Source organism: Sceloporus occidentalis, unplaced genomic scaffold (genome assembly GCF_023333645.1).
Source record: "Sceloporus occidentalis isolate IW3139 unplaced genomic scaffold, rSceOcc1.0.p SCAF_1, whole genome shotgun sequence".
Lineage (NCBI taxonomy): Eukaryota > Metazoa > Chordata > Lepidosauria > Squamata > Phrynosomatidae > Sceloporus > Sceloporus occidentalis.
In genome coordinates, this window is record NW_028316981.1 from 108109425 (window position 1) to 108133022 (window position 23598).

Genomic DNA, 23598 nt, shown 5'->3' on the forward strand with positions numbered 1-23598 from the left:
AAGCAATCCAGCAGTGTAGTCTAGTGTTGCTAACTAGTTGATGCATTATTTTTCATTGGGGAAATGCAGCTGTGTCTGTGTAACTTGAAAAGAGACTGGGACCTCCTCATTTCAAGATTCCAATTATGCAAATATTGTGACTTCACCATCAAATCATTTCCCCATTCCACCCCGATAAAGAGATCTGGTGACTTTGAAAGTTTGAGCTTTCAATGGGACCACTGAGTTGGCCTTGTAAAGAAAAAGCCAATCTTTTAAGACTGATCAGAAGAGTAGAATGTAAGACTAGATTATAGTCTGAGAAACGTCGGCGGGATACAGACCGCCCAAAAAGGGTGGTCTCCTGCCGCCCTGGTTTGCTGTGCAAGGCTCCCTCGCGCAGCAAAAAGAACCTGCAAAAAGCGGGTTCTTTCTGCAGTGAAGTTGTGATGATGCAAAGCGCCAATGGCGCACTTGCGGCGTCACAAAGGTGTCGGGACGTGCGGACACTAGGCGTCCATCACATCAAAATGGTGGTGCCCGTATGTACAGGGCGCCGCCATTTTGACACCCTTGTCACGTGCGAGGGACAAGTCGCGTCTGGAAGGGCTGCCCCTCGCACATGACCATGGCACCCCGTAGGACCCGTCTGTCCAAAGCCTAAGTTTCCCTCCAATATCAATTTATTAACAGGATGAAGTGACCAGGGAAAGAATTTAGAACATCAGCTGGAGGTTCACCTTTGAGAGACACGAGCTTTCAGCAATGTTGATAAGCCACCACCAAATGAACAGCGATAAGCAAGACACTTATGAGAATAAGCATATTGCAAATAGGCTATATATGTGTGTGCACATTTAGGTTTGAATCATTTGCAGAACTCTTTTCTAAAAACATAGACCTCACTATATGATCCTTAGAAAATGAATATAAGCTAAGCTAGAACAAAATTTAAAAAGGGGGGGGGGGGAAACCAAAGAATTGAGGAAACAGAAGAATGGGTTGCTATAAGTCTTCAAGATAAAAATAGGGGAAATGCATTTCATAGCTAAGGATGAAAGAATAATTGCAAACCTAAATTACTCTACTTCTCATCTAGGAAGGAGGGGGAAATGGCTGGGGAGACACTATCTTTGTATTAAAAAGAGCTAGGATTGTGAAATAAATTGAAGGATTCTTTTTCTGTTAAATCAGTTTTGCTCTTCATTAAAACAGGTTGGGACCTCAAAATGATTTGGTTCTTTCTCCTCCCTCACACTACTCAGATATTAAAGCTCCAGGTCAGAAATGGCAGAACCCCCAGGAGCTCTGTGGCAACAGAAATAAATACTTTGCCAAATAAATATATAGAACCTTTCCAGTGCTGTATGCAGCGGTGCATTCTCAATGCAGCAATTCATCCCAGCAAGCAACAATCATTTTACAGACAATGTATTTATTTATGCCTACATCCCACAGTTAATACAAAAAGTGAGGGGATGGATAGAGGGAAAGCCATTCTCATGTGACATTTCATGTTTCATATGGTCTACTGCTGTTTCCATTACGGAAATACCAACTTTCATTCCATCTTTAAAAAAACTGAAATGGAAAGGAACCAGAGCATCTGGGCATCCAAGCAGAAAGAAACACTTACTTCAATATCTAGTGTACTGAAAAATAGCTTCATGCTTAAAGGAAATCTGTAAAAGGAAATCTTTCCTTGGGAAATCCAAAGACGTAGAACAAGAAAAGTAGACCAGCCAGTAAATGAAGCATCAGAGCAAATATACTTGATTTAAGCTTAAAAGGTGGCCTTTTGAGAAAGTCAGAGAACCTATTTTTTTCACAACAGTCATATTGTTATATGTGTGTATCATTCTTTAGCTAGTGTGGCATAGTGGTTTGAGTGTTGGACTACAACTCTGGAAAACAGGCTTGGATTCCCAGCTCAGCCATGAAACCCACTCGGTCATCTTGGGAGAGGCACACTCTCTCAGCCTCAGATGATGGCAAATTCCCTCTGAAGAAATTTGCCAAGAAAAACCCATTATAAGTTCACTTTAGGGTTGCCGTAAGTCAGAAATGACTTGAAGGCATATAACAACATCATCATCCTCCAAAAAAATATGTGCAAGAAGATAGAGGATGCCAAAATCAAACTGCAAGAATGTAAAAATGTGCATTGCAACTATACAAGACATATTATCCTCTGAAAGGCCCTCTGAAAATTGTGTATACTAGGTATGAGAACTGTGTGGCTTTTCAACTCCTGGCATTCCTGCCCATTGGCTATGCTTGCTACAGCTGCTGGGACTTGTAGTCCAGTAACCACTGAAGGACCCAGACTATTCCCATTCCTGATGTACTTGCAACTTTTGCAAATAATAATTCCATTAGATACATTAGTCATTTCACAGCATTTTCCCACTTCTCTCATGAAAGATGGCAGGGGAATGAAAAGATACAAAACAAGTCTCCTGAGGTGACATCGTGATATTATTGCAAAGTATTGCAAACACCAGATAGTCCAAAGACTCTGTTTCCAGGCAAATTAATTAAGTGGATTTAGGATGGATTTAGTGATAGGCAAGACAGGAGACCCACTTGGCTAGTGAGTCCAGGGGACTGCTTGGCATCAAATAGCTATCCACTCAGTACTTGAAATTTACACAACAAACAATCCATACACCATAAATGAATGCAGATTTACGGATATGAGTGCCCATATTTATCACACCATGACAAGGATAAAACATGGATATGAACCTTGCATCAAAATAATGAAATGGACTACGAAAGCAATTAAAAAGCATCAGTCAAGTACAGAACAAACTGAAGATTGTCTGTGCCAATCTTGAAGGTACAAGGTGTATGAAATGACTTATTTATGCGAGTTGACAGTTTGAGGAGTGACCTCCAGCAATCTGGCAGGTACTGTCTGTTCTTTTCTTTTCCCTCATAGACTTTATTGGGGTTGATCAGTTAACTTCTCTATTTGTAAAATGTCTTTACAAAATGTGGGGTGGAAATATTTTAAAACTTAAAATAATGAGAGACTGGGAAGGGGGGAATAGGAGCTGTAGCATTAATTCTGCTTTACATAAGCAGAATGAAATGTAAGTTATGCTTCTACTATCTTTATTATACTGGACTATCTATGCATTTCTTATTCACCCTAAATAGCATCATCCTGTTTATTAGTAAAATAAATGAGTTCTGGGTCCCTTTTACATGACAGTGTTTTAGCACAGTGAATCCACTTTAGTTGCCATGGTTCTGCCCTATGGAAACCTGTGTTTTGTGGTTTAGGAAATGTTACCTAGAACTCTGAGCCACTCTATTATTATTATTATTATTATTATTAACCTTTATTTATGAAGCGCTGTAAATTTACACAGAGCTGTACATACAATCTTTTAAATTAGACGGTTCCCTGCCCTCGGGCTTACAATCTAAAAAGACATGACACAGAAGGAGAAGGGAGTGGTGGAGGGAAAGGGTAAGAGGTCCAGCAGTTCCTCTCTACCTCCAAGGCCTGGACCAAGGCAGATGGACTGGAGGGAGGGCTTGGCTTCATAATGGATGGTTAGTCATTTTCCAGGGAAAATACATACTCTCAAGTAGGATAATACATATACTGTATATAGCAATACAGGAAATGGTTCAATAAACAGGCACCAAAAGAACATCAAATAGTACGTGACAATTATGCAATGCCTGGGAAGGCTTCTCTGAACAGGATGGTTTTCAACTCCGTTTTGAAGCTGGTTAAAGAAGTGATGGCTCTTGCTTGTGGGGGAAGAAGGTTCCAGGAGTGAGGGGCAGCAAGTGAAAAGGGGCGAATCCGGGATGGGGCAGAGGAAATCCTGGGCTGAGACAGCAGACTTTGACTACCAGAACGAAGGTGAGGAGAAAGAAGGTCTGATAAGTAAAGAGGGGCCAGTCCATGGAGGGCTTTAAATGTCAACAGCAGGAGCTAAGTACTGAATGCAGAAAGGGAGGGGGAACCAGTGAAGGGATGCCAACACAGGAGAGATGTGGTCAGAGCGGTGGGCGGATGTGATAATGCATGCAGCTGAAAATCCCTAAACTGTACATTCCAAGATTCCATAAGATTTGACTATAGTCAAAGTGGGGTCATAGTACTATAACTAAAAGGCTCCTGCAAAAGCAGATTGAACACACCAACAGCATCAAATGGTGATTTTAAAAAACAAAACACTTGAATCTAAAAGCAGCAATACAAGCTAATTTTAAATCCCTTGGAAAGTGATAGCAAATTTGAAACAAAACTCAGGGCTGGTGTTTACACCAGCTTAAAGAAATAAGTAAGGAGTTTATTGTGTGTCTTAAAAGCCCAATTTACCCCTGCTGCGTTGAAGTCTCTTTCAGGATAAAGTCAGGTATTATCACACACAAAATGCTACCAGTGTTGCCACCCAGCTGAATCCCAGCTAACTTCTGACTAGAAGCCATACTCAGACAGCCTGTTTTCAAGACCAGGAAGCTCCCAGCTTTGCAAAACGGCCGGCTGAGTGTGGCTTCTAACCAGAGGTTAGCCAGGATTCAGCTGAGCAGCAGCATTGGCAGCATTTTGCATGTGGTAATACCCGACTTTATCCTAAAAGAGACTTCCACGTGGCAAGTGTACGTCAGGTTTTTAAGCCATGTAATAAAGTCCTAACAGTCACTATTGTTGCATCTATTTTTTGTTGCTTTTTATTTTGTTGTTAACAGGTTTGGGGAACTTGTTTACCGATTTTAAAAGTAGACTAAATATACTGCTTAATCCAGAACTCAGGAGTAATCATGGATTGCAAATTAGACATCCATTTCACTGGTCTATATGTATTCTAATATACTGGAGAGTTGATAATGAATTCAGCCAGGCTGTCTCCTAGGTATCTGGCCTTTATTACCAGATTATCTGAAAAATCTTGCAATAAACATCTCACTGGAGGTAGGCAGCTGAGAAAATAGGCCTCTACTGGAGAGAGTTACAAGCCTGCAAACAGAGACTCATGAAGCAACTTGCTTCCCAGACTAGGACCGTGCCTTCCAAGGCACACAGCGAAGTTTAATGTCCATGTTATTAAGCAGTATGGCTTACAGTCACTTGCTGTAATTGGTGGGAACAGGAATGATCCACTGATGAACATAGCAAAGAAATGCCCTTCTTCACTTCATTATCTATGACTATGAAACAGGGGTCTCAGGAGCTGTGGCCCTCACCCAGTGACAAAAAAATAGTCAGCCTCTGGCATCAGGAGGTAACATTAAATAAATTGTTTGTAAAAAGAAACAAGAGTCAGAATCCTGAATGCCACTGTTCAGTGACTTGTGCACAGGGACACAGAGAATGATTACAATGATCAATGCAGAGAAATAGGCAATGACAACAAAAAGGGAAGAGCAAGATACCTCTTTTACAAGATCTGAGAAATCAAAGGGAAATTTAAATCTCAAAAGTGGGAATGCTTTATGACCAGCAGAGGAACACATTGCATTAACTAATACAAATACAATGGAAGCACAAATAAAAATACAATGGAAACTATACAATGAGGATCTATATAAAAGAGATGAAAGGATGACAGATTAATTCTAGGAAAACCATTTGAAGATGAAATCCATAATTGTAGAAAGTGAAGTAGAAGTTGCGCTCAGGGCACCTGGGAGAAATAAATCGCTGGGAACAGATGGCTACAAACAGAGCTGCTTCAGGCTACAGAGACAGAATCCATTCTAATTCTAATGTCTGTAAACAAAGATGGAAAACAAAATAATGATCCACAGACTAGAAATGCTCAATATACATTCCAATCCCCAATAAAGGGGACACTAGGAGTTGTAGTAACCACAGCATCATTGCATTAAGGAGCCCTGGTGATGCAGTAGTTAAATGTGGGTACTGCAGCCACTCACTCACAGTTGCAAACCTGGCATCCTTCTAAGGTTGCTAAAATGAGTACCCATAATTGTTGTGGGCAATTAGCTTACACATTGTAAACCACTTAGGGAGTTCTTAAGTGCACTCATAAGCAGTATAGAAATGACTTGCTATTTCTATTAAATTCCCATGAAAGCAAAATGATGCACAACATTTTACAACAAAGACTTTTACCATATATGGAGAGAGAAATACCAGAGGTCCTAGGTTGGCTCAGGAAAGGAAAAGGCACTAAGAATCCTATGCCAAACATATGTTGGATAATGGAGCACAGCAAAGAATTTCAGAACAAAACCAGCCTATGCTTTATAGATTGTAGCAAAGCCTTTGAATGCATCCCAAGTTAATTTAATTTACTGTTGCCATCCCTTCTTTTAGAAAACTTTAATTAAAAGTTTTAGGCTGTTTTGACACTAAAACTATAAACACAGTATATCAAATGCAGTTCTGATCTAGCCAAATGTATTTTCTGATCAAATACATCCAGTCACGTGCATTTTCATCCACCTTCTCTCAGAGATTGATTTGAAGCAACTGCTCCTAATAAACACTATACTCACATACTTTGGGACCAAATGCAGCTATCTAAGGTGAAGAAAGGGTAATTTATTTAATATATTATTTGCAACATGAGTAAAGTGAAGCTTCTTATACATAATCAGCATGCAGACCACTCAGTATCAACATCCTGTTCTGTAGATCCCTGCTGTATGCAAGTTGGTGTATTTTCAGTTCTTTTGATCTGGAAACATACACATAGATATGAAGCAGTCATGAGGAAAAGTCAATCATGCTATTATCTTGACGTACATCACAACCATGAGCATACAGAATGGTTGAGTAAGACTAGTTAATGGTGGAGCAATTGTGTCAAGAGAGATTGAAACAGGGAGTTTAGCAGTTGGTAGCTGGAGATTAGTTGCTGTGAGGAGTGGAATAATAGAGCATTTAAAGACCTTGGTTTATTATTTTTGGATTGAGATGGTGAAGGTGGAGTTAGAGTAAGAGTTAGAGTAAGAATAGCTAGGTATAATTCAAATAGACATAGCTGTGATAGTCTTGAAAATCAGTATGCAAGCCTGAAACAGATGCACCAAAAGAAGCAGCTTCCAGCCACTTTAGGGCCATGGCATTCAGATGACGCACACCCCCAAAGTGGCTGGGAGCTGCTCTGAGGCTGCCAAAGGAGGCCCGGAACCACTGCAAAAAGGAGTGGATTATATGCGCCCCTGCCAGTGGCCCATTTGGGACCACGGCAGCAACTGACTTTAGGAGTGGGCCGTGTAGTCACCACAGTCCCAGCCTGATTGGGACTGGAGTGGCCAGAGGCAGTTCCTTCTGGGCCATCTGCTTTGGCCCTAAGAGCCTTATCGCATGACAAAAGAAAGCTGAAAAGGAGCAACAGAAAAGTTTCTTTCTACTTGCCTCTTTGCATGGTGTTGAAGTACTTAAGTTCTCTTCCCAAGGGAGACGGTTGTAAAAGTGTGCCTTTTGTCATGCTGGGGGGGGGGGGGGGGGGAAATGGCAAAAGAACACTTTTATGACTTTCTCCCCCAGAAAGTAGAATAGCACACTTCATCTCCATAACCACACATTTTGCAGTTCTATTGCTGTTCTCATACACAGCCCCCTTATATAGGTCTGACCCTGGACAATCCATGCCACATATCTGAGGAAGTAGACCCAAGTCTACGAAAGCTCATGCCACCAGCTTGTTTATTTTTTTTCCAGTTAGTCACAAATGTGCTACAGCATCCCTTTGAATATCTGAGAAAGCAGGATAGGTAAGACTTTTCCAGTATAACTATACTCTTTAACATCAAAGGAAAACAGAAAAGATCTATACTGCAACAATATGCTTCTCAACACACTATCTATCTATCTATCTATCTATTATATCTCCTTTCTTGAGTGGGACTCAAGGTGATTCAAGGGAAAAAATCAGTTAAACCATTACACAATTAAAATTGTCACATTTTAAATGGTACAAAATTGTATAAAATTATTTTTTAAAAATTACAAAACCTAAAAACATAAACGCAGCACACACCTTAATAAAAAGCCTCCCAGAGAGCAATTACATATTAAATGCCTGCTTAAACAAAAAAATATTTGCTAGCCAGCAAAAGGAAACCAGGGAGAGGAGTCAGCCTAGCCTCCCACAGAAGGGAGTTGCAGAGGAGACAGTCTTCCTCTAATCATAACAGTACCGCATTTTAATCACGTTTTCATGATGCTTGCCTCCACCGTGTGATAGCATCCAAGGTCTACTCTTTTTGGGCAAACAACTAGATTCAGGCCTCAGAATCCTGCCCCATGAACCTCAGGCATCATAGGAAAGGGGTGTCATATGAAACCCTACAGAAAGAACTTCAGAAACCTCAGAGAAAATGTTTCTGTGTTGGTTTGTAGCACTACACAAAAACCTTTGTTAAGCCAAGTAGAAAATTATATACAGTATATGACAATTCCATTTACAGCATAGTCACCAGACAAGGTTGCTAGATTGTATTTTGCTAAAGTTTGGCTTTTATGAGTATTTGGGATTTAATAGACATGCAGAAGGAATAATGATGACTTGTGCATTTTCTAGCAAAACTCTTAGCAGAATATGACATGCTTCTTATATTTCACTAGGAACATTTGCAAATAATAGGAAAGATAGTATTTTACTAGAGATAGTACAGCCTTAGAGATGCCTCAGCTTGTGTTTGCTATGATACCATTATTGTATAGTGTATTTTTTGGCTTTATTTAGTGACATTAAAATCCTGCAGCAAAACTCACAGGGTAGAATATACATACTCTACTACTCAATTTAAGAAAACAAACAGAAAGTTCATAGGGGGGAAAGGAATTTTACATAAAGTTTTTAAAGTCTTATAGTTCAAAAGAGCCATGCAATTATGAATGGGACATTTATCTCCTCCTTTCCTTTAATAAATTTGAGGCAGCAGTCTTGATAACATGGTAAAACTAGCACCCCAAACACCAAGTTATTAAAAGCAACAGAATACAAGAAAAATATCTCTAGGCAATAAGCACAGATCACTGCAGCAAGTAAAAGCAACAGCAATAAAAACCACACATATATAAGTCTTAAAATCACTCATATCTCCAAAGTTCTCTTAAACAGGAAGGCTTTAGGGATCTGACAGTATGTCAGTGATGAGAATACAAAACGCTGGGCACAGCCATTCTGAAATGCCTGACAACAAAAGTAAGCATACTTCAGGGGACAGAGGGGCACATGCACTGTCCAGGTGATCAACCCAAACAATTGTATTTCTTGACAAAGGGCTAGCTGAGCACAAGCATTTGGTGCCCTGGTGACAACAAAGGGCCCATTCCGACTTACCTGTAGATTCAGTTCCTAAACCGAATCCTGAAACCGGTTCAGCAAACACAGTGGTTTCTACTGTTTGCTCTGGTTTCAAGATTCCTTTCAGGAATCGAAATGCCTGTTTTGACAGGCTTCTTTTTGACATGGCAAGACAGGTTTTCTGAGCCTCTCCTGCCATGCCTCTCTCCCTTCCTCCCTCCCTTCTTTCCTCTCCTCCCCTCCCTCCCTCCCCTCTCCTCCTCCCCTCATTCTTCCCTCCTTCCTGGGGGCCCCAGTGGTGGCGATGGTGGCAGCGGAGAAGGCTGCCGGCCAGGGCTCATTGGATGTGCCTCCATCTGGAGTGCCTTAGTCCTCCAGTGACATCCAGGACGGAGGCACGTCCAAAGTCCCCCAGATGGCAGCCTTCCCCACCGCTGCCACCACTGCTGCTGCTGTCCTCCAGGCTGCCAGAGCCTCCCAGAATCCCAAGCTCAGGGAGGCAGCCTGAAGGATAGCAGTGGTGGTAGCAGCGGCGGGGAAGGCTTCCAGCCAGGGGACTTTGGACGTGCCTCCATCCTGGACAACACTGGAGGACTAAGGCACGCCGGATGGAGGCATGTCCAAAGTCCGCCACCGCCACCACCGGGGCCCCCAGGAAGGAAGGAAGGAAGGAAGGAAGGAAGGAAGGAGGCAGGGAAGTAAGGAAGGAAGGAAGGAAGGAGGAGGAGGAGGAGGAGGAGGAGAGGGAGGAAGGAGGCATGGGTGGGAGGGAGGCATGACGGAGAGGGGCTGCCAGGGCAGATTCAAATCTGCCCTGGGTTCCCACTGGGCTGAATCAATTTATTGTCAAATAAATCGATTCAGCCCAAAAAGGAGCTGGAAAACCCAGCTCCTTTTTGACTCCAGATAAATGAGGGGAAACCATGCTGGTTTAAATCGGAGCATGATTCAACACAATCCGATTTAAACAATAGTGGAAATGGTACCAGAGATTTTAAAATCACAACAGAGATTTTTTTTTTTTAAAAAAAACCCATCAAATTTGATGTTCAGTTTAGAAGTTTACAGTATCTGGTGCAAATGTATTTATGAACTTCTTGGAGGAAGGCTGGAATAGGTAAGAGTGTAATTGTATTCCACTTGTCAAAAAAACATAGCAAATTATCTTACACAAAAGCAAAATGCCAGATAATCAACTGTTTTCAAAAAGGAGTGAAGCCAATTCCTGTGAATGTACTTAAACTGCCAAGAGGCCATGGTGTATGCTTGCCATTAGTAAAAGATTCCTGAACATGCTGGCTCTGAATAACTGGTTTGTAATGTGGAGAGGCATATAACACAGCTTGACTCAGAAGACCTAGCTGTTAACCAAATTGCAAGCAAGGTCAAAGAGTCTAGAAGTTGAACTAACAAATTCCTAGAGCCCCTGTTATTTTCTCAAGTTGTAGGGAGGGGAAAGAGCTAGATGTGCTTCAAGAAGCATCTAATTTTCTTTTCCGCTTGGACAAATGTATGTGTGGACTTTTAAAGGATGTGCAAATTAGGTGCCTGTGTCAGTTCTGCAAGTATGTGAAATTGTTTGTTATCACTGGGTAACTGTAATTTTGAAGCTCATTATTTTGTAAATATTTATATCAGCTTGGGCCACAAGTCTGACAAGTACAACAGGAGCACTGAAGAGAAATGGATGACACATACCTACCCAAAGTTGTAAACTAGATTCTTCCACAGAAGATGGCCACACAAAATCTCAGCTCATCTACACTGTCCTTAAAGGGTATAGCAAGATGTCCAAGAAAGAATATGAATTTGGCTTGCAGACAAATCGTTTCAAATTACACAGAATGAGGAAAATATTGTAGTTTTAATATGAGAAGACAAAAGAGTTTGTTTTTAATAAGCCACCACCATCAAACATTTTCATTGCTTTTAGTAATTGTCAGAATCAAAAAAAGCCATCTAAAAGGTTAAAACATCAGCAACTTCAGCACTGAAAGTTAATCTGACAGTGGAAGGAAGGCTTGACAAGCATCTAACTGAATCCAAATGAATTATGCATTTTTATGGGCTAAAACACCATGTTCTGAAGTCAGAGTAGAACCACAGGATGTATACCTTCATTTCAAGGTTTTTATTTTTAATCCACAATCTCTATTCAGTTTCTCAAGAATTAGAAACAGAACTCTCTAGTTTGACAGACATGAGTAAGAGTCCCTGACAAATCATAATAAGAGCCATAACTGCAGGAGTGGCTGAAGTTCTTTAGACACTCTCCATATATTGCACTATAGCTCCCAACATTCTCCAGCATTGGATATCATGGTGAGATCTGCTTGGATTTGCAGTCCAATATCACATGGAAGGCTGTACATTATCCACCTCTTCATTCCAGGGTTACCCAAACTGAATAATCATCCCCGACCTCAGTATTATTAAATCAGCATAACTGAAAACTAGCATGTAAGAAGAAGGCTCATAGGAAATTCCTGTGCACACTGTTGCTGCTACAAATACTTTCATTCAAGGCTGGATTAATTTCAGATTTTCATTGTCTAACTGAACTTTAGTTGTGAAATATCTAAACAGAGATGATAAACACAGCACCACTTGGAAGCAAAAATGTGTAAGATGGAGCATGAAAACTGAATCCTGGGCTACAGGCAGGAAAGTGTTCAAGGATGAAGTTGAGTGCATGATGATCAATGGAGCTCGACGCTGCCAATAGTTCAAATAGATTCAAGCTAGCACAAGTTGTAAGGCCAATTAAGAGCCAGAAAACTTTTTTGCCTGGTTGAAAAGCAGCACATCTCTTTGAAAGCCATCTTTATAAATCTGAATAAAGTGAGTCAAGCACAGTATGAAGTAGTGTTGGACCTCACAATCCTATGGAGCTTATTTGCAGCAGTTTCAAAGTGGTACATCATCTGCAATAAGGTCTTTGGGAGAGATTAAGGCTGGAGGAATGTGAATATAGTTCAAACTACCCATATTGTATTCTCTCCTGGAAGACTGCACGTGTCTATTTCTTTATTCATTCATGCGCAAAAAGGGAGAAGGAGGGAAGGTGGTAATACCCTGAAAAGTCTCAAGTAGAATTTTGCTTCCGTTAATGAACACAATACAAATGCAACTTGGTGAATGGACAGCACACTGAAAAGCAATTCACACCATAAATGTTAACTCCTCATGAATTGGTTCCAAATCAGCCGTACCTTTAGGTACAGAAAATAGAACATCAGGGAGATGAACTGCAAAGAGCAACTACCACCATAACTCTGACCAGAGAAGAAAGGCCTCTTTTCCTAAGCCTGGGAATTGTTTTTCACAATCTCCAGAGTTATTCAGTTGATATCATCTTTTCCCTTATGTAAATAACTAAAAAAGGTAGGGATGGACCCCTGGGAGAAATGGGATGTGGTAGAGATTAAAGTGTTAGCCTAAAATTGAGGATGGGTTTAAATCCCCGACCCAAAGCCATGAAGATCAATGGATAAGCTTCAGCCTGTCACAAATGTTCATCCTAACCCTCTTCAAAGGGATGTTATGATTGTGAAGCCAGAAGACCCATCATTAATGCTGTTCTAAGCTCTTTGGATGAAGTAAATGTAGGAATACATGAAGTGGTTTCAGACCTATTTCTAGTCCATAGACAATATCTTTTTAAAAAAATTTTTAAAAATAGCTGAGAAAGAAGGAGTCTTGTTAATGACAAATACTGAAGCTGGATTATTTTCCACAGTATAACATGGCATTATTTTCAGGATTTCAGCTATTTATGGGACTGTACTAAATTAGCACCCCAACAACACTGCATTATAGTTTTCCTGCCACATTGTATTGAAAAGCTACTGTACCACATATCTCGTTTAGAAAGACTTTCATTAATCATTCTTTGCTTAGGTCTAAGAAATACTTCGGCAGCAGTAGTCCACCCAGATTCCCTAGAAAATCAAATACTAGAAAACTGGCATGTCGAAGAACAAAATTAGAAGTTAAGTGAAAAATGAGAACAGGATGTCAATTTGTTAATTTATGGGCATGGAACAGGGTTTCGTTTCTTTTAATAAGCTTCTCCAAAAATCCTTCCCTGAACTTTAAGTAGAGCATCAAGTATAGTCCCAGTATTTTTCTTCTGCTAAAAATCTGAACCTGTCCTAACAAATGTATGCAGAATAGAAATGGAAAGATATTTGCAATAACTAATTTTTAATATGAGTTTATCAAGTTTATGTTCTGCAACAGTATTAATGGAAATATGTGCCTATCTTTCAGCTTGCTGTCATTGGGAAGAAATTGTGAGAATCAAGGTTCCCCCCCCCCTTTCTTTTTCAAATTTCCTGTTTATTTATTCTAATAGAGAAAGAAATGAAGGAAGGGCAGAAACGCCCTGAAAAACTAAACGAGGAAACAATACATTTGCACAGAATTAAAAATGTGTGTGGAAGGGTGTCACAAACACTTTATTGGAGGAGGATGTCTGAAAAATGCATGCAATGGCAAAAAGCAAAATGTGTGCTTTAAAAAAAAATGCATACCCAACTGCACCAAAATTTCCATGCAGAGAACAAAAAACAAACAAACAACACCAAGTGTTACAACCCAGAACTTAGATGGAGAAGCAAGATGGTGAGATTCTGAGAAATATTAGGAAACTGAAACTTACACATGTTGGACATGCTAGTGAGGGTATTTAATGCTCCTTTCCCATACACATTTGATTCTTCCACAAGTAGTATATCTAAATGTTTGATCAGGCTATAGGGCAGAGAGTGAAAAGAACAGGGCTATTCCATTGCTACTGTGGAGATTAGCAGTTTTGGGTTCTTCCAAGGTGTCCTCTGTAGGGCTTTATCATGAGGCAGAGTGAAGCAGCTACGTCAGGCAGTGGATGCTGCATGGAGAACAGCAGTGAGATACTGGAAGACAGAGCTGTGTGCATGCAAAGAAGCTCGCTCTGCATCAGCTGGTCTGCTGCCTTCAAATGTGGTGGTGAATACTGGTTTCTGCTGAATGAATATTGAATTTGCCAGTTCTCCCAGCTTTCATATATGGGGTCTTGTCTAACTCAGACAACAGAATACCTTTAGCCAATTCTCCCTCACCTAGCCAGTAGCTGTTCTAAAAGGCTACATGCAAAATGTTTCCATCCAAGCTGGTCATGGCAAGAACTAGAATTCTAAGAACTGGTGCTGAAGCTTGTGTTTTACCTTTTCTGCCCCTTGTTTCTTGTTACCTTCTCCATCCTACTTTTCCTTTTTGGTTATGTCTTTCAGATTGCAAGCCTTATAGCAAGGCTAGCTGTTTTATTGCTAATGCTTTAAGCCATTTTGTGAATATTTTTGGCTATGGAGAAGAACTGCTCAACAAAAATTTAAAAATAAAATAAAACCATTGCATGCAGGACATGGGCTTACAAGAATGCTTACTATCTCCATGAAAAATGTTAGGCTACAGAGCAAAGTAGGGGAAGAAGTTAAATAACATGATTTAAATGTTTTAATCAAAGGAAGGCTTTATCCCTTTAAATCTATAGCAACTTGGGTTCGAGAAAATTGGGTAGAAAACATGGTGAAACACTTCTAGCCAAGTAATCCACTATCTATCAGGGTAAACAGAACTGACTGCATTAGATGAACGATTAGAGTAACTCATTATAACACAGCTTTTAATAAACTTAAAAGCAGAGGGGGAAGGTGGGTGCACTGGATGTCAAGAAATGCTATAGCAGATCAGTACAGCAACCCAACACAATTTCACAGTTACTGCCATGTGGCACCACACAGTCCAAAACTGCCAAATTCAATATAAGTCCTACACATCAAAATGAATCTCACAACTAACTTAAATCACATCAGTTTTACTAAGGACTAACACTAGATTTATCCAGAGAGTAGCTTCTGATATGTTCATACAATATACCAACCAACCAGAGAGCCTTAATAAAATAATTCCTCAACTAGAATGAAAAGCAGCAGGTCCCAAAACTATACTTCATTCCGCACTGTTTTTCTTTTATGGAAAGCCTGCAAAGTCTCAAAAAATGTGTCAAACTGGGTTGACAAATGTAAAAATAAAACACCTTCCAAGATGGGTCTAAAGCTTTGGAATTAGCCCCCTTTGAATTAGTTCACTGCATCCAAATCAAGACACCTCAATTTGGATGCAATCCAGATGTCTCTGAACCTTTTTGCATTTTAGATTTCTGATTTGTGTAAGCACCTTAATAGCCCCAGAATCTAATGCACATTAACCACATTGCTGAGTCCCACAAACCTCTAACATAACAAACCTTTGGTTGAGTGGCAGATAGAGCAGTCAACATCTATGAAAATATATGATTTGACATTTTGTAGAGATACATTGCATTTGATGGATGTATAAATATCTAAACCAGACTGGAAAAGATAGGTACTGCTTCCCATCTCCATACACCCACCCACACATTTTTTTTCAGGCAGAAGGACAGGGTAAACCTATTCAGGCTGAGTATCCCTTATCTGGAATTCCAAAGTCCACAATAATCCAAAATTGTCCACATAAGTGGCTGAGATAGTGACACCTTTGCTTTGTGATGGTTCAGTGTGCACAAGCCTTTTTCATGTAAAAAATATTTAAAATGTTATATATAAAATTAGCTTCAGGCTATGCTTATAAAAGTGTTTATGAAACATAAACAAATTTCATGTTTAGATTTGGGTCCCTCCTCCAGCACCTCATTATGTATCTGCAAATATTCCAAAATAATTTTAAAACCCAAAAGACTCAGGCATTTTGGTCTCAGGCATTTTGGGTAAGGGAGACTCAACCTGTTTAAGAGAAGTGGCATCTGAGATGTTTATCACACTATACTCTTAAAGTGCTACTATTCCACTTTGACTCCTCTAGCTGCCTCCTGTTGCATTGTGGGATTTGCAGTTTTAAGGAGGGGTATTTAGAATTCTCAGGCAGAGAAGTTCTCTGCCTGAGAATTCTAAATAACCTTCCTTAAAACTGCCAATCCCAGAATGCAACAGGAGGCAGCTAGAGGAGTCAAAGTGGAATAGTAGCACTTTAAGAGTATAGTGTGATAAACATCTGAGAATAAAACTACACATGTTTTTATTTAATCAGCATTTAACCAACACTTTTCCCCCAAAATACAAATAGCAGCACTGACATGGGGCTGTTGTGATAACGATCAGAAGCTGGTGAGCAATTTAGCCTTTCCATGTTTTGGTTTTGATTAAAACCACTTCTCTGAAGCACCTACACTCGTCCCCCGGGTTACGAAATTAATTCGTTCCGGCGCCATTTTCGTAACCCGGAAGTCTTTCGTTAGCCGAATCCCCATAGGCGCTAATGGGGAAAGCCGCGTTTTGGTGCGAAATAGCGCCGAAAAGCACCAAAACTTTTTTCGCAAGCCGGGGAAACGTTCGTAACCCGGAAATAATTAATTAATGTTTTTTTCTTCGTAACCCGAAAAATTCGCAACGCGGCGCGTTCGTATCCCGGGGGACGAGTGTATTTGCATTGGGAGGAAATTCCCCTCTTGTCACCAAATAGCTTCTTCACAGCAGTGATTCTTGGCAGTGAAATCAGAGGAGAAAGGGCAGGCGCTCTTTATATGCTACCACTATCCTGTTTTTTATCTGGGGAAAGAATATCTGTCCCAGTAAGTTAAATAACCCAAGTAGCAAGGTAACAATGAAGTCCCAGAAATATTAATAAGATGAATATGTATTCCCCAGTTTAATGAGTTGCAATGAGCAAGGTAGAAACAAGACTAGGGCAGCACTGTTTAGCTGAAGCAATTCAAGGACAAGATTCTTCATAAGATTATTAATCTCTAGTCCAACAAGCATTTTCACATAAGAGACAAAGCGAAGACATTTTTTGTGCATATAGTCTAAAAACAACAACATCACACTCCTATGTTTAGAATGTCTGTGGGTCATCAATAGGTCCAGGCCCCAAGATCAGTTTAGCTGAAACCAGCCTGTTCACAGTGTAACACTGCAGGCCTCCAGGGTCACTGAATCATCAGCAGAGCTAAGGTCCAAAACACACTGCAGAGATTATTCTGTTTGAAACCATTTTAACTGTCTTGGCTAAATGCTAGGGAATTCTGGGAACTGTAGTTTTGTGAGACATTTAATGTTCTATCTGAGCACTCTGGTGTCACAATAAATTACAGTTCCCAGGATTTCCTAGGACTGAGCTAGGGCAGTTAAAGCAGTCTCAACCTGGATTATTTCTGCAGTGTGTTTTGGACCTAAGACAACCTTGCAGTCTCTTTAAAGCACTTCTAACCCATTTTTCAAGATGAGCAAAATAAGTCATTACTGCAAACTACCTGGAGTCTAATTAGCATTGCTAAACTTGTAACAAGTACTGTCAGATTGGATTCAGAGGGCATTTTTTCCTGCACTAGATGAACTCCCACATGACTTTCCGTTCTAATTGAGTAGATATTGGAAACAGTAGACAATGTACTTGGGCTCACAGGTGATAAGGCAGGCAGTGTAGGCTCTAAGTTTTATGTTATCTTGGGAAAGATGCCCTCTCAAGAGACACAGGGAGTAGCACCAGATCTTGTCCTACATGACTGTCACTTCTTATCTTCTTCTTTTGCTCCTCTCACCCAAGAGAATAAACCAAAAACAGATTGTTGCTTCTTTCCCTCCCATGGGCCACTGCCTTCAAAGGTACACTGAACTTATAGTGACAGTAAGGTCAATATGATCAGCAGCAGGTTTAGGGACATCCCTCAACAGAGCTGAACTCTATCCTGGCAGGATATAGTCTTCCCTTCCAGCTATAGTATCTTGCATCTTAACCATTGGTTGAAAAGCCACGCATGATTTCCAACCATGGCCTTCTAACCACAGACTCCACAGACTTCAGAATGTGATCTGACAATTACAAACAATTTATCTGGGGTAGGGGCAGCTCTAGCTGCAAGAAAATTGTTTCCACAACCTCATCACTGCATCATCCAAGAATGGACAAAGAGCTATAGCAACTCTGGGATACTAATATTTCTTAAGCCCAACTCTGTTGAGTGATGCCAGTAAAACCACAACAAAAATCCCAGAATGGACTTGAAAGTATCTTTGTCCTGTAAATTTCTCCCATGACAGATTAATAGTACTACCTACCATTTCTATATGATTTTGCTTGAAACAAATAATATGAAAAATATTAATTCTATGGGGCTTGTTGGGATGATGGTGCAGATCTCTTTGCACCTGTGTTAGCTTTTGAATAAATTGCAGATATCAGTCAGCTAAAGAAGAGATAACATCTGTATAAAGGTATGCATTTCTCAACATGCCAGGATCACACAGTTCATTTATACTGCTGTTACTGTTCACCCAAGTCTTTTCCACTCCTTTTATGGTTAATCCATTAAAGGGTGTTGAGAATAATTTTTCAGAGTTTCATGGCTCATGAAATTAGAATCATCAGCTTAAGTTACATTGGATCTTTGAGATAAAAGAGGGCCATAATTCTCTAAGGCAGTTACAAATGTGTAACCTAGAGTTATGCACTCCATGACTGTTACATCTTCACAAACCATACATAGCCCCTGCTTTAGGGGCTATGTAAAAACCATGAAAATTCTCCAAGCCCTGCTTACTAGGCAGCCATCAGTGCAATTGATGGTGACCTTATCACTCAGGAAGCAGCTGTCCAAAGTCCTCAGTCCTCCTCATGTGAGTGATCTCTGGTGCAAGGGAGAATTGCAACAGGGGCTCCTTTCTCAATGGTGATACCTCACAGGATGGATTAGGAACTTCATTCAGTGATTCCTGAACAACAAGGGAACAAAACCCTATAGAACTTTCTTATTAAAAAATATGCTTGGGATCAGGCTGCACAAAGGAAATCACACTGAGAGGTCTATTTGTTTGACATTGTTCTACATTTCTTCTGCCCATTTTATTTATGAATTACTCTTCTATTCAATAGAGCTTCATGAAACATACAACGAAAACGTAAGAATAATAAAATACAACAACTACAAACAAGAAGTAACACCAACCTTGTTTAAAATGCATGTACTGTGAAAAAAATGGGGGTCCTCTAAAATCACAAAGCCACATCAGTCACTAAAGCTTGGTGAGATAGTATAGAGTTTGCCAACTTTCTAAAGGCCAGTAAAAAGGGAAACAGGGAATAACCAGGGTGATGCTATGCAGAAGGTCCCATCCTAGATCCTCCACCAACATCCGCTCTCTCTGAGATGGCATGCATAACGGGGTCTCAGATGGTTTATAAGGTTGTACATTGTATCTGGTAATAAGTCTGCTTTTTCCCTCTATTGGTAACTATGGCCTGTTACAGACTGCCAAAATAAAGCTGCTTCGGGTCTCTTTGGAGGTATGCTGTTTAAATGATGCATTCATCCTAAGAATCTGGAAGCTGCACCAAAGCTGCCCTTCAGTGCTTAGGAATGGAGTGTGCCTTTGGCGCGACCTCCGGACTCTTAGGACCCATGCATCATTTAAATAGCATACCTCCAAAGAGACCCAAAGCAGCTTTATTTTGGCAGTCTGTAACGGGCCCAAGTTTTATGTTTCATGTGCATTGAGCTTTTCTAAAAAAATTACTAACAAACTGGCTATTTGTTAATATCATGAAATAGTGAAATTAGGCGTGGAGATGGTCAGTCTTAAAAGATGCCCATTAGCCCAAACAATATAAAATCAACTATTTGAGACCAAAGTACAATAAGGACTCTTAGATATTGTTGTACGCTTTCTATCCAGAAAGAGGATAGCATCATTGAAAATCAAAGAAGAAGGGGACGTAAAGAAAAACAAATTCAGGAATCTGGCTGGCAAGTGTCAGGGTGGTTTTGAAGTTTTTTTTTCTTTGCTTTTTTTTTTGGTTTTGTTTTGTTTTTGTTTTTGGAAAGAAAAGCTGCGTGCAGAAACAATTTTATTTCCCACTGCAGAAATTGGAATTAGCACACCAGGACACCAGAAGTCTGAATCCAAGTGGGAGTAACACCACCGATTCTCTTTTAGCATTGATATGTATGTGATTACCCACCATGCTATTTGTCCTACAAACTTTTCAGAACTTCTGTTTAAAAAGGCACCTTGGCAATAATAGAAATCTGACACTGTCAGCACCACTAGACACCCATTCGTACTTCATTCTCCTTTTTCTCAGTGGGGCTCACCCTCAACAGTCTTTATGCAAAGGAAGTTAAAGGGACAACAAAAGAACATTTTAATAAAAAACACAGGAAACTGAGGACGTTGCATGAAAATCATAATGTTCTATGTATTCTGAAAATCAGGAGAGATAATCATTATTGTGTGCATTTTTTAATTTAAAAAATCATTTCCAGAATTAGGGAATCAAATGAGCCACTTCTTCAATCCCTACTAAAAGAGAATACACTAATACTGTACTTCTTAGCATTTCCTGTCAGCTATTAACATACATCTCCAGGTACACATTCAGCTCATGCTGGTGGTGCAAAATCCAAAAGGAAATAAATATTTTCCACAACAAGTAAGCCCAAATTGCACATCAGTGGTTTCAAACATTTCAAGAAATTTTCTTTAATTTTCTGACAATGTTCTTAATATGTTTCTAAAAGCTCTCCTTTTTAATAGAAACTCATTCATCAGACAACCATAATGAGACTCAACAGCTGCATTTCATCCATTTTTCTTTTAAAAAAATAGGCTCATTCCAATAAACCAAATTTCAGAAAAGTCTCAGCTATACACCATCAAGCAAATCGGGTCTGAAAACACGTGGCAATTAATAAAGTGTGGAGTATTAAGCATGCCTTTCCTATTACTAAACTTCAGACAAGCAACTTAACAGTGACAACAGAACTCAGAAAAAGGAATTTGGTTTTTGAAGGATCAGTATTTCAGTGTATCACCATTACCACAGCTGGACACCAATTGGGAAGTCAGCATAAAAAGTGATAGAGGGAGGCAGACAAGAAGGTTTTGACCCTTCCCAATTCTCATCTAAAAATAAACAGATTCAGGGAGCTGATTCACGCTTTACTCTCAATGCTGCAAATGTGCAAGATGAATAATAGCTTCTGAAGCAGTGCCTGAAATAACTGATGTACTAGATTTACAGCTAAAGATTTTTTTTTATATTTGTACACACACACACACAGTTTCTCTGAGACAAATTATAGATCAACTCTGCTGACAAGATACCAGCTTGACATCAGTGAGAGTCTCTTTCTCCAAATCTTTTGTGTTTACTGGTCACAAGCAATAGCCTTCTGGAACGTGAACCTGCTCAGAGAGCCACAACAGCAAGAATTGTGAATCAAAAATGCTGCAGCTGGCAGATTTCAAACGCCTTAAACTCCCTCGCAGAAGTTACAAACAGTTACATAAGGCTAAGTAAGCAACATCACTTTCATTCTTCACTACCCAAGAGTTCACTCCCAACCACAACATTCCCAAAGGGACTGGGATAATTTCAGCTATACCTCGTGGTTGGCAGCCAGTGCTTCCCCATTCCCCTTAGCAAATGGGAAAGGAAATTGCTTACGCTACCTTTGTTGAGGGTTCCTGTGATGAGTTTAAAGATGGTTTGGGCAAATTTCACAATTCCATGCTTACACCTCTTGGAACAGCCACTCATGGTTCACAGGGTGAGGAAAGCAGAGCTCTACTCTTCTCTCTCCCTCCTTCAGTCCAGACAGCAAAGTCTCTTCCAACTTAGATGATACAAAACTCTGTCCTGCTCTTCCAGCAGCAGCACCTTAGTGTCAAAAGAGATTTTTCCCCACAAGCTTTCAGGAACGAATGCAGTGGCAGCTTGTTCGCCCAGCCTGTGTTAAAGGTACAGCTCTCTCCAGCTACAACAACCAAAAGAAATGTTTCCTTCCCAACTGTCCAGTCTGCATTTATGCTAAAGGCTGCCCTGTGGATTGATCAGCCCGGATGGTATTTAGGAAGTCAAGCACACAGGGAGTCTCTTCAAGAAGCAGCAGGAAGGAGGAGTTTGCCATGCCAGCTTTGCAGACTGGCTTACAGGGCAATGGTAATGCAGCAATTAATACCAAAGTGGGAAGGGGGGTGACTACTGCACTGAAATGCTGCTGTTTAAAGTGCATCTTTCTGCCCAGCACACCATCCCTGTCCGCACATTCATGTTCAGGTTGTTTGGCTTCCTCAGCAGAATCAAAGGCAATGAAAAACCCATGCAGAAATATTGGTCTGTTCTGCAAGCATACAGTGAGAGTAAGTGATCTTTTCTCTGACTGGTATTACTTCCTAAAAACACTCCAGCTCCACTTCAAATGTCCCTTGTAGACTAGGTTTTTTCTAGCCTGAGTTAATGAACTGCTCTCTTGTTATGCCAGCATTAAGCAGGTGAAGCTGTTCCTACCATTTCACGGAAAATCATCCCAATTGGTGCTTACCAGCTATATGTCTGCCTCTTGTTAAAAATAAAGGGACAGTAAAAATAAAAAGCCAGCAAATGTTCAGCGCAATGTAATACAGGTAGCTGTGCTTTGGCACTGTACCTTTTCCATGCATAACTGAATCCTAAACAAGCTGGCTTGGTGCTTATCCTAAGAGCTATGAGATTTTCCTCATTTCTCTAGTTGTTAGTTTGTTACCAAACATGTAAAAGACAATTCATTCAGGCATCCTGGAGTTACTCTGTGAGTAACCCAGTACCTCCAATTCAGTGTTTAGTTCCAAAGTGAGAAGACACACTGAACCACTAGTACTTACATAGGTGCTGATTTATCAAATTTCCATTGATCCAGATGGAATTAACAACTGCATTTAGGTCAGGGGTGGGGAATGTTGACCCTGCAGATTTTGTTGGACTCCAACTCCTTGCATGGCTCGCTAGTATTGAGGAATGCTGGGAGATGCAGTTCAACAACATCAAAGGGGCATATAATCCCCAGACCTGATTTAGGTTTATGACAGCATTAACCTTTTGGGCAGCAATTCAAGGCTTCCACTTTGGTTGCTATTAGAAGTTAGGCATATTCAAAAGAAAGCTATTCCATGGGGCCCATTCACAATGCACAATTATAGTGCTATTTTTTTTCACTTTAAGTCCCATGGCAGCCTCTTATAGTATCATGGGGTTTTCAATTTGAGATACTAGAGCTCTCTGGTGAAGAATTCTAAATGCCCCTCCCCAAACAACAAATCCCACAATTCTATTCCATAGTAGAAAGTGCAATATAATGATATAATTTTGTTGTGTGAATGGGTACATGGATTAATATGCTCACAATATTCTGGAGAAACTAAACCTGGTTTATTTCTGCCTAGCATCTAGTGATTCCTCAGGCAACCATAAAAGAACACTAGACATCACTGTTTGGAAATTCACCTGTCTTTTATCTTCCACTTCCCTT

At 40.2% G+C, this 23598-nt stretch overlaps 1 protein-coding gene across 1 annotated transcript in view; it reads right to left on the reverse strand.

Moving 5' to 3' along the window:
* The window catches only part of LOC149321939 (A-type potassium channel modulatory protein KCNIP1), a 799364-nt gene extending 777545 nt beyond the window's left edge, over positions 1–21819 (reverse strand). Inside the window, exon 1 of the mRNA XM_089531786.1 lies at positions 21764–21819. The gene's annotated coding sequence lies outside the window, so the exon portion shown is untranslated. The remainder of the gene's footprint in view (positions 1–21763) is intronic.
* Positions 21820–23598: the final 1779 nt, after the last annotated feature.